Source organism: Leuciscus leuciscus (assembly GCF_965113295.1).
Source record: "Leuciscus leuciscus genome assembly, chromosome: 4".
Taxonomy (NCBI): domain Eukaryota; kingdom Metazoa; phylum Chordata; class Actinopteri; order Cypriniformes; family Leuciscidae; genus Leuciscus; species Leuciscus leuciscus.
The window spans coordinates 27,169,888-27,188,683 of record NC_138728.1 but is presented as its reverse complement, the minus strand read 5'-3'; positions in this window follow the sequence as shown (position 1 = coordinate 27,188,683).

Here is an 18,796-nt window from a genome sequence, read left to right as displayed (position 1 = left end):
AGATGATCTAGAAGCTAGTGCTTCACCGCTCACAATTCGTCACAGCACATGCCTCGTTGGCGCAGTTAGGCAGCGCGTCAGTCTCATAATCTGAAGGTCGTGAGTTCGAGCCTCACACGGGGCAGGCTGGTGCTTTTGGATACAGGGGAGCGTGTAAATAAAAGAGCTGCTTTCTGTATTCCCTTTTGTGCGTTTGTTCATTTCTTCATATGCAATGTAATTGAAATCCAGTGTTTCTGTGGGACTAATGTTGAACAAAGGCAGTAATAGTATTACTCTCCGATTCATGCAGTATGTGTCAGTGTTGTTACAATGTTTTGTTAAGGCGAATACAATTCTTTCATTCTAATGACATGTCTTGTCAATGCTAATGTAATGTTTTACATGACATTCCTTGAATCTTATGCCATGACACTCCCCCCCATGCCCCAAAACCCATGACATTTCATTCCAAGAAATTTCCAAGAATCCTTGCCATGGAATTCTACTGCATCCCCAAAACTTCAGTCCATGACATCACTTCAGTCAAACTCCACGAATCACATTGCATCCCCCACCCCAAAAAACAAAAACACGAATAGCCTTTCATAAACAAGTTCTTCTTCCGGTAAACATCACAACATGGCAGTCCATGGAATTCCGTTGAACTCCATTCTATAAACATGTCCAATTTCATGAAATGTCACGACTTGACATTCCAAGAAAATTGCACGAAAATGCCATCGAATCCCATACATTGCACTAAAGTGTTACTTTAAAGTCCATGTAATGCAGGTCAGTGTTACCGTAATGTTTGGTTAACTCTAGCGTGAACTGAAACGCAGTGCTTGGTCAACACTAATGCATTTCTGGGTAAACTTGCCAGAGGGTTAAAGACTCTAGCTTGAGCCCGCAGCCAAAGGTTGGGGTTGTCAGAAGTGGGATTTGAACCCACGCCTCCAGGGGAGACTGCGACCTGAACGCAGCGCCTTAGACCGCTCGGCCATCCTGACGTGACGGCTAAGGGTGAGCAGTGCTGTTGGAGCTGCACCGAATGGCAGATGATCTAGAAGCTAGTGCTTCACCGCTCACAATTCGTCACAGCACATGCCTCGTTGGCGCAGTTAGGCAGCGCGTCAGTCTCATAATCTGAAGGTCGTGAGTTCGAGCCTCACACGGGGCAGGCTGGTGCTTTTGGATACAGGGGAGCGTGTAAATAAAAGAGCTGCTTTCTGTATTCCCTTTTTTGCGTTTGTTCTTTTCTTCATATGCAATGTAATTGAAATCCAGTGTTTCTGTGGGACTAATGTTGAACAAAGGCAGTAATAGTATTACTCTCCGATTCATGCAATATGTGTCAGTGTTGTTACAATGTTTTGTTAAGGCGAATACAATTCTTTCATTCTAATGACATGTCTTGTCAATGCTAATGTAATGTTTTACATGACATTCCTTGAATCTTATGCCATGACACTCCACCCCATGCCCCAAAACCCATGACATTTCATTCCAAGAAATTTCCAAGAATCCTTGCCATGAAATTCTACTGCATCCCCAAAACTTCAGTCCATGACATCACTTCAGTCAAACTCCACGAATCACATTGCATCCCCCACCCCAAAAAACAAAAACACGAATAGCCTTTCATAAACAAGTTCTTCTTCCGGTAAACATCACAACATGGCAGTCCATGGAATTCCGTTGAACTCCATTCTATAAACATGTCCAATTTCATGAAATGTCACGACTTGACATTCCAAGAAAATTGCACGAAAATGCCATCGAATCCCATACATTGCACTAAAGTGTTACTTTAAAGTCCATGTAATGCAGGTCAGTGTTACCGTAATGTTTGGTTAACTCTAGCGTGAACTGAAACGCAGTGCTTGGTCAACACTAATGCATTTCTGGGTAAACTTGCCAGAGGGTTAAAGACTCTAGCTTGAGCCCGCAGCCAAAGGTTGGGGTTGTCAGAAGTGGGATTCGAACCCACGCCTCCAGGGGAGACTGCGACCTGAACGCAGCGCCTTAGACCGCTCGGCCATCCTGACGTGACGGCTAAGGGTGAGCAGTGCTGTTGGAGCTGCACCGAATGGCAGATGATCTAGAAGCTAGTGCTTCACCGCTCACAACTCGTCACAGCACATGCCTCGTTGGCGCAGTTAGGCAGCGCGTCAGTCTCATAATCTGAAGGTCGTGAGTTCGAGCCTCACACGGGGCAGGCTGGTGCTTTTGGATACAGGGGAGCGTGTAAATAAAAGAGCTGCTTTCTGTATTCCCTTTTGTGCGTTTGTTCATTTCTTCATATGCAATGTAATTGAAATCCAGTGTTTCTGTGGGACTAATGTTGAACAAAGGCAGTAATAGTATTACTCTCCGATTCATTGAATTATGTGTCAGTGTTGTTACAATGTTTTGTTAAGGCGAATACAATTCTTTCATTCTAATGACATGTCTTGTCAATGCTAATGTAATGTTTTACATGACATTCCTTGAATCTTATGCCATGACACTCCACCCCATGCCCCAAAACCCATGACATTTCATTCCAAGAAATTTCCAAGAATCCTTGCCATGAAATTCTACTGCATCCCCAAAACTTCAGTCCATGACATCACTTCAGTCAAACTCCACGAATCACATTGCATCCCCCACCCCAAAAAACAAAAACACGAATAGCCTTTCATAAACAAGTTCTTCTTCCGGTAAACATCACAACATGGCAGTCCATGGAATTCCGTTGAACTCCATTCTATAAACATGTCCAATTTCATGAAATGTCACGACTTGACATTCCAAGAAAATTGCACGAAAATGCCATCGAATCCCATACATTGCACTAAAGTGTTACTTTAAAGTCCATGTAATGCAGGTCAGTGTTACCGTAATGTTTGGTTAACTCTAGCGTGAACTGAAACGCAGTGCTTGGTCAACACTAATGCATTTCTGGGTAAACTTGCCAGAGGGTTAAAGACTCTAGCTTGAGCCCGCAGCCAAAGGTTGGGGTTGTCAGAAGTGGGATTCGAACCCACGCCTCCAGGGGAGACTGCGACCTGAACGCAGCGCCTTAGACCGCTCGGCCATCCTGACGTGACGGCTAAGGGTGAGCAGTGCTGTTGGAGCTGCACCGAATGGCAGATGATCTAGAAGCTAGTGCTTCACCGCTCACAACTCGTCACAGCACATGCCTCGTTGGCGCAGTTAGGCAGCGCGTCAGTCTCATAATCTGAAGGTCGTGAGTTCGAGCCTCACACGGGGCAGGCTGGTGCTTTTGGATACAGGGGAGCGTGTAAATAAAAGAGCTGCTTTCTGTATTCCCTTTTGTGCGTTTGTTCTTTTCTTCATATGCAATGTAATTGAAATCCAGTGTTTCTGTGGGACTAATGTTGAACAAAGGCAGTAATAGTATTACTCTCCGATTCATTGAATTATGTGTCAGTGTTGTTACAATGTTTTGTTAAGGCGAATACAATTCTTTCATTCTAATGACATGTCTTGTCAATGCTAATGTAATGTTTTACATGACATTCCTTGAATCTTATGCCATGACACTCCACCCCATGCCCCAAAACCCATGACATTTCATTCCAAGAAATTTCCAAGAATCCTTGCCATGGAATTCTACTGCATCCCCAAAACTTCAGTCCATGACATCACTTCAGTCAAACTCCACGAATCACATTGCATCCCCCACCCCAAAAAACAAAAACACGAATAGCCTTTCATAAACAAGTTCTTCTTCCGGTAAACATCACAACATGGCAGTCCATGGAATTCCGTTGAACTCCATTCTATAAACATGTCCAATTTCATGAAATGTCACGACTTGACATTCCAAGAAAATTGCACGAAAATGCCATCGAATCCCATACATTGCACTAAAGTGTTACTTTAAAGTCCATGTAATGCAGGTCAGTGTTACCGTAATGTTTGGTTAACTCTAGCGTGAACTGAAACGCAGTGCTTGGTCAACACTAATGCATTTCTGGGTAAACTTGCCAGAGGGTTAAAGACTCTAGCTTGAGCCCGCAGCCAAAGGTTGGGGTTGTCAGAAGTGGGATTCGAACCCACGCCTCCAGGGGAGACTGCGACCTGAACGCAGCGCCTTAGACCGCTCGGCCATCCTGACGTGACGGCTAAGGGTGAGCAGTGCTGTTGGAGCTGCACCGAATGGCAGATGATCTAGAAGCTAGTGCTTCACCGCTCACAACTCGTCACAGCACATGCCTCGTTGGCGCAGTTAGGCAGCGCGTCAGTCTCATAATCTGAAGGTCGTGAGTTCGAGCCTCACACGGGGCAGGCTGGTGCTTTTGGATACAGGGGAGCGTGTAAATAAAAGAGCTGCTTTCTGTATTCCCTTTTGTGCGTTTGTTCTTTTCTTCATATGCAATGTAATTGAAATCCAGTGTTTCTGTGGGACTAATGTTGAACAAAGGCAGTAATAGTATTACTCTCCGATTCATTGAATTATGTGTCAGTGTTGTTACAATGTTTTGTTAAGGCGAATACAATTCTTTCATTCTAATGACATGTCTTGTCAATGCTAATGTAATGTTTTACATGACATTCCTTGAATCTTATGCCATGACACTCCACCCCATGCCCCAAAACCCATGACATTTCATTCCAAGAAATTTCCAAGAATCCTTGCCATGGAATTCTACTGCATCCCCAAAACTTCAGTCCATGACATCACTTCAGTCAAACTCCACGAATCACATTGCATCCCCCACCCCAAAAAACAAAAACACGAATAGCCTTTCATAAACAAGTTCTTCTTCCGGTAAACATCACAACATGGCAGTCCATGGAATTCCGTTGAACTCCATTCTATAAACATGTCCAATTTCATGAAATGTCACGACTTGACATTCCAAGAAAATTGCACGAAAATGCCATCGAATCCCATACATTGCACTAAAGTGTTACTTTAAAGTCCATGTAATGCAGGTCAGTGTTACCGTAATGTTCGGTTAACTCTAGCGTGAACTGAAACGCAGTGCTTGGTCAACACTAATGCATTTCTGGGTAAACTTGCCAGAGGGTTAAAGACTCTTGCTTGAGCCCGCAGCCAAAGGTTGGGTTTGTCAGAAGTGGGATTCGAACCCACGCCTCCAGGGGAGACTGCGACCTGAACGCAGCGCCTTAGACCGCTCGGCCATCCTGACGTGACGGCAAAGGGTGAGCAGTGCTGTTGGAGCTGCACCGAATTGCAGATGATCTAGAAGCTAGTGCTTCACCGCTCACAACTCGTCACAGCACATGCCTCGTTGGCGCAGTTAGGCAGCGCGTCAGTCTCATAATCTGAAGGTCGTGAGTTCGAGCCTCACACGGGGCAGGCTGGTGCTTTTGGATACAGGGGAGCGTGTAAATAAAAGAGCTGCTTTCTGTATTCCCTTTTGTGCGTTTTTTCATTTCTTCATATGCAATGTAATTGAAATCCAGTGTTTCTGTGGGACTAATGTTGAACAAAGGCAGTAATAGTATTACTCTCCGATTCATTGAATTATGTGTCAGTGTTGTTACAATGTTTTGTTAAGGCGAATACAATTCTTTCATTCTAATGACATGTCTTGTCAATGCTAATGTAATGTTTTACATGACATTCCTTGAATCTTATGCCATGACACTCCACCCCATGCCCCAAAACCCATGACATTTCATTCCAAGAAATTTCCAAGAATCCTTGCCATGAAATTCTACTGCATCCCCAAAACTTCAGTCCATGACATCACTTCAGTCAAACTCCACGAATCACATTGCATCCCCCACCCCAAAAAACAAAAACACGAATAGCCTTTCATAAACAAGTTCTTCTTCCGGTAAACATCACAACATGGCAGTCCATGGAATTCCGTTGAACTCCATTCTATAAACATGTCCAATTTCATGAAATGTCACGACTTGACATTCCAAGAAAATTGCACGAAAATGCCATCGAATCCCATACATTGCACTAAAGTGTTACTTTAAAGTCCATGTAATGCAGGTCAGTGTTACCGTAATGTTTGGTTAACTCTAGCGTGAACTGAAACGCAGTGCTTGGTCAACACTAATGCATTTCTGGGTAAACTTGCCAGAGGGTTAAAGACTCTAGCTTGAGCCCGCAGCCAAAGGTTGGGGTTGTCAGAAGTGGGATTCGAACCCACGCCTCCAGGGGAGACTGCGACCTGAACGCAGCGCCTTAGACCGCTCGGCCATCCTGACGTGACGGCTAAGGGTGAGCAGTGCTGTTGGAGCTGCACCGAATGGCAGATGATCTAGAAGCTAGTGCTTCACCGCTCACAACTCGTCACAGCACATGCCTTGTTGGCGCAGTTAGGCAGCGCATCAGTCTCATAATCTGAAGGTCGTGAGTTCGAGCCTCACACGGGGCAGGCTGGTGCTTTTGGATACAGGGGAGCGTGTAAATAAAAGAGCTGCTTTCTGTATTCCCTTTTGTGCGTTTGTTCATTTCTTCATATGCAATGTAATTGAAATCCAGTGTTTCTGTGGGACTAATGTTGAACAAAGGCAGTAATAGTATTACTCTCCGATTCATTGAATTATGTGTCAGTGTTGTTACAATGTTTTGTTAAGGCGAATACAATTCTTTCATTCTAATGACATGTCTTGTCAATGCTAATGTAATGTTTTACATGACATTCTTTGAATCTTATGCCATGACACTCCACCCCATGCCCCAAAACCCATGACATTTCATTCCAAGAAATTTCCAAGAATCCTTGCCATGAAATTCTACTGCATCCCCAAAACTTCAGTCCATGACATCACTTCAGTCAAACTCCACGAATCACATTGCATCCCCCACCCCAAAAAACAAAAACACGAATAGCCTTTCATAAACAAGTTCTTCTTCCGGTAAACATCACAACATGGCAGTCCATGGAATTCCGTTGAACTCCATTCTATAAACATGTCCAATTTCATGAAATGTCACGACTTGACATTCCAAGAAAATTGCACGAAAATGCCATCGAATCCCATACATTGCACTAAAGTGTTACTTTAAAGTCCATGTAATGCAGGTCAGTGTTACCGTAATGTTTGGTTAACTCTAGTGTGAACTGAAACGCAGTGCTTGGTCAACACTAATGCATTTCTGGGTAAACTTGCCAGAGGGTTAAAGACTCTAGCTTGAGCCCGCAGCCAAAGGTTAGGGTTGTCAGAAGTGGGATTCGAACCCACGCCTCCAGGGGAGACTGCGACCTGAACGCAGCGCCTTAGACCGCTCGGCCATCCTGACGTGACGGCTAAGGGTGAGCAGTGCTGTTGGAGCTGCACCGAATGGCAGATGATCTAGAAGCTAGTGCTTCACCGCTCACAACTCGTCACAGCACATGCCTCGTTGGCGCAGTTAGGCAGCGCGTCAGTCTCATAATCTGAAGGTCGTGAGTTCGAGCCTCACACGGGGCAGGCTGGTGCTTTTGGATACAGGGGAGCGTGTAAATAAAAGAGCTGCTTTCTGTATTCCCTTTTGTGCGTTTGTTCATTTCTTCATATGCAATGTAATTGAAATCCAGTGTTTCTGTGGGACTAATGTTGAACAAAGGCAGTAATAGTATTACTCTCCGATTCATGCAGTATGTGTCAGTGTTGTTACAATGTTTTGTTAAGGCGAATACAATTCTTTCATTCTAATGACATGTCTTGTCAATGCTAATGTAATGTTTTACATGACATTCCTTGAATCTTATGCCATGACACTCCACCCCATGCCCCAAAACCCATGACATTTCATTCCAAGAAATTTCCAAGAATCCTTGCCATGGAATTCTACTGCATCCCCAAAACTTCAGTCCATGACATCACTTCAGTCAAACTCCACGAATCACATTGCATCCCCCACCCCAAAAAACAAAAACACGAATAGCCTTTCATAAACAAGTTCTTCTTCCGGTAAACATCACAACATGGCAGTCCATGGAATTCCGTTGAACTCCATTCTATAAACATGTCCAATTTCATGAAATGTCACGACTTGACATTCCAAGAAAATTGCACGAAAATGCCATCGAATCCCATACATTGCACTAAAGTGTTACTTTAAAGTCCATGTAATGCAGGTCAGTGTTACCGTAATGTTTGGTTAACTCTAGCGTGAACTGAAACGCAGTGCTTGGTCAACACTAATGCATTTCTGGGTAAACTTGCCAGAGGGTTAAAGACTCTAGCTTGAGCCCGCAGCCAAAGGTTGGGGTTGTCAGAAGTGGGATTTGAACCCACGCCTCCAGGGGAGACTGCGACCTGAACGCAGCGCCTTAGACCGCTCGGCCATCCTGACGTGACGGCTAAGGGTGAGCAGTGCTGTTGGAGCTGCACCGAATGGCAGATGATCTAGAAGCTAGTGCTTCACCGCTCACAATTCGTCACAGCACATGCCTCGTTGGCGCAGTTAGGCAGCGCGTCAGTCTCATAATCTGAAGGTCGTGAGTTCGAGCCTCACACGGGGCAGGCTGGTGCTTTTGGATACAGGGGAGCGTGTAAATAAAAGAGCTGCTTTCTGTATTCCCTTTTGTGCGTTTGTTCATTTCTTCATATGCAATGTAATTGAAATCCAGTGTTTCTGTGGGACTAATGTTGAACAAAGGCAGTAATAGTATTACTCTCCGATTCATTGAATTATGTGTCAGTGTTGTTACAATGTTTTGTTAAGGCGAATACAATTCTTTCATTCTAATGACATGTCTTGTCAATGCTAATGTAATGTTTTACATGACATTCCTTGAATCTTATGCCATGACACTCCACCCCATGCCCCAAAACCCATGACATTTCATTCCAAGAAATTTCCAAGAATCCTTGCCATGAAATTCTACTGCATCCCCAAAACTTCAGTCCATGACATCACTTCAGTCAAACTCCACGAATCACATTGCATCCCCCACCCCAAAAAACAAAAACACGAATAGCCTTTCATAAACAAGTTCTTCTTCCGGTAAACATCACAACATGGCAGTCCATGGAATTCCGTTGAACTCCATTCTATAAACATGTCCAATTTCATGAAATGTCACGACTTGACATTCCAAGAAAATTGCACGAAAATGCCATCGAATCCCATACATTGCACTAAAGTGTTACTTTAAAGTCCATGTAATGCAGGTCAGTGTTACCGTAATGTTTGGTTAACTCTAGCGTGAACTGAAACGCAGTGCTTGGTCAACACTAATGCATTTCTGGGTAAACTTGCCAGAGGGTTAAAGACTCTAGCTTGAGCCCGCAGCCAAAGGTTGGGGTTGTCAGAAGTGGGATTCGAACCCACGCCTCCAGGGGAGACTGCGACCTGAACGCAGCGCCTTAGACCGCTCGGCCATCCTGACGTGACGGCTAAGGGTGAGCAGTGCTGTTGGAGCTGCACCGAATGGCAGATGATCTAGAAGCTAGTGCTTCACCGCTCACAATTCGTCACAGCACATGCCTCGTTGGCGCAGTTAGGCAGCGCGTCAGTCTCATAATCTGAAGGTCGTGAGTTCGAGCCTCACACGGGGCAGGCTGGTGCTTTTGGATACAGGGGAGCGTGTAAATAAAAGAGCTGCTTTCTGTATTCCCTTTTGTGCGTTTGTTCATTTCTTCATATGCAATGTAATTGAAATCCAGTGTTTCTGTGGGACTAATGTTGAACAAAGGCAGTAATAGTATTACTCTCCGATTCATTGAATTATGTGTCAGTGTTGTTACAATGTTTTGTTAAGGCGAATACAATTCTTTCATTCTAATGACATGTCTTGTCAATGCTAATGTAATGTTTTACATGACATTCCTTGAATCTTATGCCATGACACTCCACCCCATGCCCCAAAACCCATGACATTTCATTCCAAGAAATTTCCAAGAATCCTTGCCATGAAATTCTACTGCATCCCCAAAACTTCAGTCCATGACATCACTTCAGTCAAACTCCACGAATCACATTGCATCCCCCACCCCAAAAAACAAAAACACGAATAGCCTTTCATAAACAAGTTCTTCTTCCGGTAAACATCACAACATGGCAGTCCATGGAATTCCGTTGAACTCCATTCTATAAACATGTCCAATTTCATGAAATGTCACGACTTGACATTCCAAGAAAATTGCACGAAAATGCCATCGAATCCCATACATTGCACTAAAGTGTTACTTTAAAGTCCATGTAATGCAGGTCAGTGTTACCGTAATGTTTGGTTAACTCTAGCGTGAACTGAAACGCAGTGCTTGGTCAACACTAATGCATTTCTGGGTAAACTTGCCAGAGGGTTAAAGACTCTAGCTTGAGCCCGCAGCCAAAGGTTGGGGTTGTCAGAAGTGGGATTCGAACCCACGCCTCCAGGGGAGACTGCGACCTGAACGCAGCGCCTTAGACCGCTCGGCCATCCTGACGTGACGGCTAAGGGTGAGCAGTGCTGTTGGAGCTGCACCGAATGGCAGATGATCTAGAAGCTAGTGCTTCACCGCTCACAACTCGTCACAGCACATGCCTTGTTGGCGCAGTTAGGCAGCGCATCAGTCTCATAATCTGAAGGTCGTGAGTTCGAGCCTCACACGGGGCAGGCTGGTGCTTTTGGATACAGGGGAGCGTGTAAATAAAAGAGCTGCTTTCTGTATTCCCTTTTGTGCGTTTGTTCATTTCTTCATATGCAATGTAATTGAAATCCAGTGTTTCTGTGGGACTAATGTTGAACAAAGGCAGTAATAGTATTACTCTCCGATTCATTGAATTATGTGTCAGTGTTGTTACAATGTTTTGTTAAGGCGAATACAATTCTTTCATTCTAATGACATGTCTTGTCAATGCTAATGTAATGTTTTACATGACATTCTTTGAATCTTATGCCATGACACTCCACCCCATGCCCCAAAACCCATGACATTTCATTCCAAGAAATTTCCAAGAATCCTTGCCATGAAATTCTACTGCATCCCCAAAACTTCAGTCCATGACATCACTTCAGTCAAACTCCACGAATCACATTGCATCCCCCACCCCAAAAAACAAAAACACGAATAGCCTTTCATAAACAAGTTCTTCTTCCGGTAAACATCACAACATGGCAGTCCATGGAATTCCGTTGAACTCCATTCTATAAACATGTCCAATTTCATGAAATGTCACGACTTGACATTCCAAGAAAATTGCACGAAAATGCCATCGAATCCCATACATTGCACTAAAGTGTTACTTTAAAGTCCATGTAATGCAGGTCAGTGTTACCGTAATGTTTGGTTAACTCTAGCGTGAACTGAAACGCAGTGCTTGGTCAACACTAATGCATTTCTGGGTAAACTTGCCAGAGGGTTAAAGACTCTAGCTTGAGCCCGCAGCCAAAGGTTGGGGTTGTCAGAAGTGGGATTTGAACCCACGCCTCCAGGGGAGACTGCGACCTGAACGCAGCGCCTTAGACCGCTCGGCCATCCTGACGTGACGGCTAAGGGTGAGCAGTGCTGTTGGAGCTGCACCGGATGGCAGATGATCTAGAAGCTAGTGCTTCACCGCTCACAACTCGTCACAGCACATGCCTCGTTGGCGCAGTTAGGCAGCGCGTCAGTCTCATAATCTGAAGGTCGTGAGTTCGAGCCTCACACGGGGCAGGCTGGTGCTTTTGGATACAGGGGAGCGTGTAAATAAAAGAGCTGCTTTCTGTATTCCCTTTTGTGCGTTTGTTCATTTCTTCATATGCAATGTAATTGAAATCCAGTGTTTCTGTGGGACTAATGTTGAACAAAGGCAGTAATAGTATTACTCTCCGATTCATGCAGTATGTGTCAGTGTTGTTACAATGTTTTGTTAAGGCGAATACAATTCTTTCATTCTAATGACATGTCTTGTCAATGCTAATGTAATGTTTTACATGACATTCCTTGAATCTTATGCCATGACACTCCACCCCATGCCCCAAAACCCATGACATTTCATTCCAAGAAATTTCCAAGAATCCTTGCCATGGAATTCTACTGCATCCCCAAAACTTCAGTCCATGACATCACTTCAGTCAAACTCCACGAATCACATTGCATCCCCCACCCCAAAAAACAAAAACACGAATAGCCTTTCATAAACAAGTTCTTCTTCCGGTAAACATCACAACATGGCAGTCCATGGAATTCCGTTGAACTCCATTCTATAAACATGTCCAATTTCATGAAATGTCACGACTTGACATTCCAAGAAAATTGCACGAAAATGCCATCGAATCCCATACATTGCACTAAAGTGTTACTTTAAAGTCCATGTAATGCAGGTCAGTGTTACCGTAATGTTTGGTTAACTCTAGCGTGAACTGAAACGCAGTGCTTGGTCAACACTAATGCATTTCTGGGTAAACTTGCCAGAGGGTTAAAGACTCTAGCTTGAGCCCGCAGCCAAAGGTTGGGGTTGTCAGAAGTGGGATTCGAACCCACGCCTCCAGGGGAGACTGCGACCTGAACGCAGCGCCTTAGACCGCTCGGCCATCCTGACGTGACGGCTAAGGGTGAGCAGTGCTGTTGGAGCTGCACCGAATGGCAGATGATCTAGAAGCTAGTGCTTCACCGCTCACAACTCGTCACAGCACATGCCTCGTTGGCGCAGTTAGGCAGCGCGTCAGTCTCATAATCTGAAGGTCGTGAGTTCGAGCCTCACACGGGGCAGGCTGGTGCTTTTGGATACAGGGGAGCGTGTAAATAAAAGAGCTGCTTTCTGTATTCCCTTTTGTGCGTTTGTTCTTTTCTTCATATGCAATGTAATTGAAATCCAGTGTTTCTGTGGGACTAATGTTGAACAAAGGCAGTAATAGTATTACTCTCCGATTCATTGAATTATGTGTCAGTGTTGTTACAATGTTTTGTTAAGGCGAATACAATTCTTTCATTCTAATGACATGTCTTGTCAATGCTAATGTAATGTTTTACATGACATTCCTTGAATCTTATGCCATGACACTCCACCCCATGCCCCAAAACCCATGACATTTCATTCCAAGAAATTTCCAAGAATCCTTGCCATGGAATTCTACTGCATCCCCAAAACTTCAGTCCATGACATCACTTCAGTCAAACTCCACGAATCACATTGCATCCCCCACCCCAAAAAACAAAAACACGAATAGCCTTTCATAAACAAGTTCTTCTTCCGGTAAACATCACAACATGGCAGTCCATGGAATTCCGTTGAACTCCATTCTATAAACATGTCCAATTTCATGAAATGTCACGACTTGACATTCCAAGAAAATTGCACGAAAATGCCATCGAATCCCATACATTGCACTAAAGTGTTACTTTAAAGTCCATGTAATGCAGGTCAGTGTTACCGTAATGTTTGGTTAACTCTAGCGTGAACTGAAACGCAGTGCTTGGTCAACACTAATGCATTTCTGGGTAAACTTGCCAGAGGGTTAAAGACTCTAGCTTGAGCCCGCAGCCAAAGGTTGGGGTTGTCAGAAGTGGGATTCGAACCCACGCCTCCAGGGGAGACTGCGACCTGAACGCAGCGCCTTAGACCGCTCGGCCATCCTGACGTGACGGCTAAGGGTGAGCAGTGCTGTTGGAGCTGCACCGAATGGCAGATGATCTAGAAGCTAGTGCTTCACCGCTCACAATTCGTCACAGCACATGCCTCGTTGGCGCAGTTAGGCAGCGCGTCAGTCTCATAATCTGAAGGTCGTGAGTTCGAGCCTCACACGGGGCAGGCTGGTGCTTTTGGATACAGGGGAGCGTGTAAATAAAAGAGCTGCTTTCTGTATTCCCTTTTGTGCGTTTGTTCATTTCTTCATATGCAATGTAATTGAAATCCAGTGTTTCTGTGGGACTAATGTTGAACAAAGGCAGTAATAGTATTACTCTCCGATTCATTGAATTATGTGTCAGTGTTGTTACAATGTTTTGTTAAGGCGAATACAATTCTTTCATTCTAATGACATGTCTTGTCAATGCTAATGTAATGTTTTACATGACATTCCTTGAATCTTATGCCATGACACTCCACCCCATGCCCCAAAACCCATGACATTTCATTCCAAGAAATTTCCAAGAATCCTTGCCATGAAATTCTACTGCATCCCCAAAACTTCAGTCCATGACATCACTTCAGTCAAACTCCACGAATCACATTGCATCCCCCACCCCAAAAAACAAAAACACGAATAGCCTTTCATAAACAAGTTCTTCTTCCGGTAAACATCACAACATGGCAGTCCATGGAATTCCGTTGAACTCCATTCTATAAACATGTCCAATTTCATGAAATGTCACGACTTGACATTCCAAGAAAATTGCACGAAGATGCCATCGAATCCCATACATTGCACTAAAGTGTTACTTTAAAGTCCATGTAATGCAGGTCAGTGTTACCGTAATGTTTGGTTAACTCTAGCGTGAACTGAAACGCAGTGCTTGGTCAACACTAATACATTTCTGGGTAAACTTGCCAGAGGGTTAAAGACTCTAGCTTGAGCCCGCAGCCAAAGGTTGGGTTTGTCAGAAGTGGGATTCGAACCCACGCCTCCAGGGGAGACTGCGACCTGAACGCAGCGCCTTAGACCGCTCGGCCATCCTGACGTGACGGCTAAGGGTGAGCAGTGCTGTTGGAGCTGCACCGAATGGCAGATGATCTAGAAGCTAGTGCTTCACCGCTCACAATTCGTCACAGCACATGCCTCGTTGGCGCAGTTAGGCAGCGCGTCAGTCTCATAATCTGAAGGTCGTGAGTTCGAGCCTCACACGGGGCAGGCTGGTGCTTTTGGATACAGGGGAGCGTGTAAATAAAAGAGCTGCTTTCTGTATTCCCTTTTGTGCGTTTGTTCATTTCTTCATATGCAATGTAATTGAAATCCAGTGTTTCTGTGGGACTAATGTTGAACAAAGGCAGTAATAGTATTACTCTCCGATTCATGCAGTATGTGTCAGTGTTGTTACAATGTTTTGTTAAGGCGAATACAATTCTTTCATTCTAATGACATGTCTTGTCAATGCTAATGTAATGTTTTACATGACATTCCTTGAATCTTATGCCATGACACTCCCCCCCATGCCCCAAAACCCATGACATTTCATTCCAAGAAATTTCCAAGAATCCTTGCCATGGAATTCTACTGCATCCCCAAAACTTCAGTCCATGACATCACTTCAGTCAAACTCCACGAATCACATTGCATCCCCCACCCCAAAAAACAAAAACACGAATAGCCTTTCATAAACAAGTTCTTCTTCCGGTAAACATCACAACATGGCAGTCCATGGAATTCCGTTGAACTCCATTCTATAAACATGTCCAATTTCATGAAATGTCACGACTTGACATTCCAAGAAAATTGCACGAAAATGCCATCGAATCCCATACATTGCACTAAAGTGTTACTTTAAAGTCCATGTAATGCAGGTCAGTGTTACCGTAATGTTTGGTTAACTCTAGCGTGAACTGAAACGCAGTGCTTGGTCAACACTAATGCATTTCTGGGTAAACTTGCCAGAGGGTTAAAGACTCTAGCTTGAGCCCGCAGCCAAAGGTTGGGGTTGTCAGAAGTGGGATTTGAACCCACGCCTCCAGGGGAGACTGCGACCTGAACGCAGCGCCTTAGACCGCTCGGCCATCCTGACGTGACGGCTAAGGGTGAGCAGTGCTGTTGGAGCTGCACCGAATGGCAGATGATCTAGAAGCTAGTGCTTCACCGCTCACAACTCGTCACAGCACATGCCTCGTTGGCGCAGTTAGGCAGCGCGTCAGTCTCATAATCTGAAGGTCGTGAGTTCGAGCCTCACACGGGGCAGGCTGGTGCTTTTGGATACAGGGGAGCGTGTAAATAAAAGAGCTGCTTTCTGTATTCCCTTTTGTGCGTTTGTTCATTTCTTCATATGCAATGTAATTGAAATCCAGTGTTTCTGTGGGACTAATGTTGAACAAAGGCAGTAATAGTATTACTCTCCGATTCATTGAAATATGTGTCAGTGTTGTTACAATGTTTTGTTAAGGCGAATACAATTCTTTCATTCTAATGACATGTCTTGTCAATGCTAATGTAATGTTTTACATGACATTCCTTGAATCTTATGCCATGACACTCCACCCCATGCCCCAAAACCCATGACATTTCATTCCAAGAAATTTCCAAGAATCCTTGCCATGAAATTCTACTGCATCCCCAAAACTTCAGTCCATGACATCACTTCAGTCAAACTCCACGAATCACATTGCATCCCCCACCCCAAAAAACAAAAACACGAATAGCCTTTCATAAACAAGTTCTTCTTCCGGTAAACATCACAACATGGCAGTCCATGGAATTCCGTTGAACTCCATTCTATAAACATGTCCAATTTCATGAAATGTCACGACTTGACATTCCAAGAAAATTGCACGAAAATGCCATCGAATCCCATACATTGCACTAAAGTGTTACTTTAAAGTCCATGTAATGCAGGTCAGTGTTACCGTAATGTTTGGTTAACTCTAGCGTGAACTGAAACGCAGTGCTTGGTCAACACTAATACATTTCTGGGTAAACTTGCCAGAGGGTTAAAGACTCTAGCTTGAGCCCGCAGCCAAAGGTTGGGTTTGTCAGAAGTGGGATTCGAACCCACGCCTCCAGGGGAGACTGCGACCTGAACGCAGCGCCTTAGACCGCTCGGCCATCCTGACGTGACGGCTAAGGGTGAGCAGTGCTGTTGGAGCTGCACCGAATGGCAGATGATCTAGAAGCTAGTGCTTCACCGCTCACAATTCGTCACAGCACATGCCTCGTTGGCGCAGTTAGGCAGCGCGTCAGTCTCATAATCTGAAGGTCGTGAGTTCGAGCCTCACACGGGGCAGGCTGGTGCTTTTGGATACAGGGGAGCGTGTAAATAAAAGAGCTGCTTTCTGTATTCCCTTTTGTGCGTTTGTTCATTTCTTCATATGCAATGTAATTGAAATCCAGTGTTTCTGTGGGACTAATGTTGAACAAAGGCAGTAATAGTATTACTCTCCGATTCATGCAGTATGTGTCAGTGTTGTTACAATGTTTTGTTAAGGCGAATACAATTCTTTCATTCTAATGACATGTCTTGTCAATGCTAATGTAATGTTTTACATGACATTCCTTGAATCTTATGCCATGACACTCCCCCCCATGCCCCAAAACCCATGACATTTCATTCCAAGAAATTTCCAAGAATCCTTGCCATGGAATTCTACTGCATCCCCAAAACTTCAGTCCATGACATCACTTCAGTCAAACTCCACGAATCACATTGCATCCCCCACCCCAAAAAACAAAAACACGAATAGCCTTTCATAAACAAGTTCTTCTTCCGGTAAACATCACAACATGGCAGTCCATGGAATTCCGTTGAACTCCATTCTATAAACATGTCCAATTTCATGAAATGTCACGACTTGACATTCCAAGAAAATTGCACGAAAATGCCATCGAATCCCATACATTGCACTAAAGTGTTACTTTAAAGTCCATGTAATGCAGGTCAGTGTTACCGTAATGTTTGGTTAACTCTAGCGTGAACTGAAACGCAGTGCTTGGTCAACACTAATGCATTTCTGGGTAAACTTGCCAGAGGGTTAAAGACTCTAGCTTGAGCCCGCAGCCAAAGGTTGGGGTTGTCAGAAGTGGGATTTGAACCCACGCCTCCAGGGGAGACTGCGACCTGAACGCAGCGCCTTAGACCGCTCGGCCATCCTGACGTGACGGCTAAGGGTGAGCAGTGCTGTTGGAGCTGCACCGAATGGCAGATGATCTAGAAGCTAGTGCTTCACCGCTCACAATTCGTCACAGCACATGCCTCGTTGGCGCAGTTAGGCAGCGCGTCAGTCTCATAATCTGAAGGTCGTGAGTTCGAGCCTCACACGGGGCAGGCTGGTGCTTTTGGATACAGGGGAGCGTGTAAATAAAAGAGCTGCTTTCTGTATTCCCTTTTGTGCGTTTGTTCATTTCTTCATATGCAATGTAATTGAAATCCAGTGTTTCTGTGGGACTAATGTTGAACAAAGGCAGTAATAGTATTACTCTCCGATTCATGCAGTATGTGTCAGTGTTGTTACAATGTTTTGTTAAGGCGAATACAATTCTTTCATTCTAATGACATGTCTTGTCAATGCTAATGTAATGTTTTACATGACATTCCTTGAATCTTATGCCATGACACTCCCCCCCATGCCCCAAAACCCATGACATTTCATTCCAAGAAATTTCCAAGAATCCTTGCCATGGAATTCTACTGCATCCCCAAAACTTCAGTCCATGACATCACTTCAGTCAAACTCCACGAATCACATTGCATCCCCCACCCCAAAAAACAAAAACACGAATAGCCTTTCATAAACAAGTTCTTCTTCCGGTAAACATCACAACATGGCAGTCCATGGAATTCTGTTGAACTCCATTCTATAAACATGTCCAATTTCATGAAATGTCACGACTTGACATTCCAAGAAAATTGCACGAAAATGCCATCGAATCCCATACATTGCACTAAAGTGTTACTTTAAAGTCCATGTAATGCAGGTCAGTGTTACCGTAATGTTTGGTTAACTCTAGCGTGAACTGAAACGCAGTGCTTGGTCAACACTAATGCATTTCTGGGTAAACTTGCCAGAGGGTTAAAGACTCTAGCTTGAGCCCGCAGCCAAAGGTTGGGGTTGTCAGAAGTGGGATTTGAACCCACGCCTCCAGGGGAGACTGCGACCTGAACGCAGCGCCTTAGACCGCTCGGCCATCCTGACGTGACGGCTAAGGGTGAGCAGTGCTGTTGGAGCTGCACCGAATGGCAGATGATCTAGAAGCTAGTGCTTCACCGCTCACAACTCGTCACAGCACATGCCTCGTTGGCGCAGTTAGGCAGCGCGTCAGTCTCATAATCTGAAGGTCGT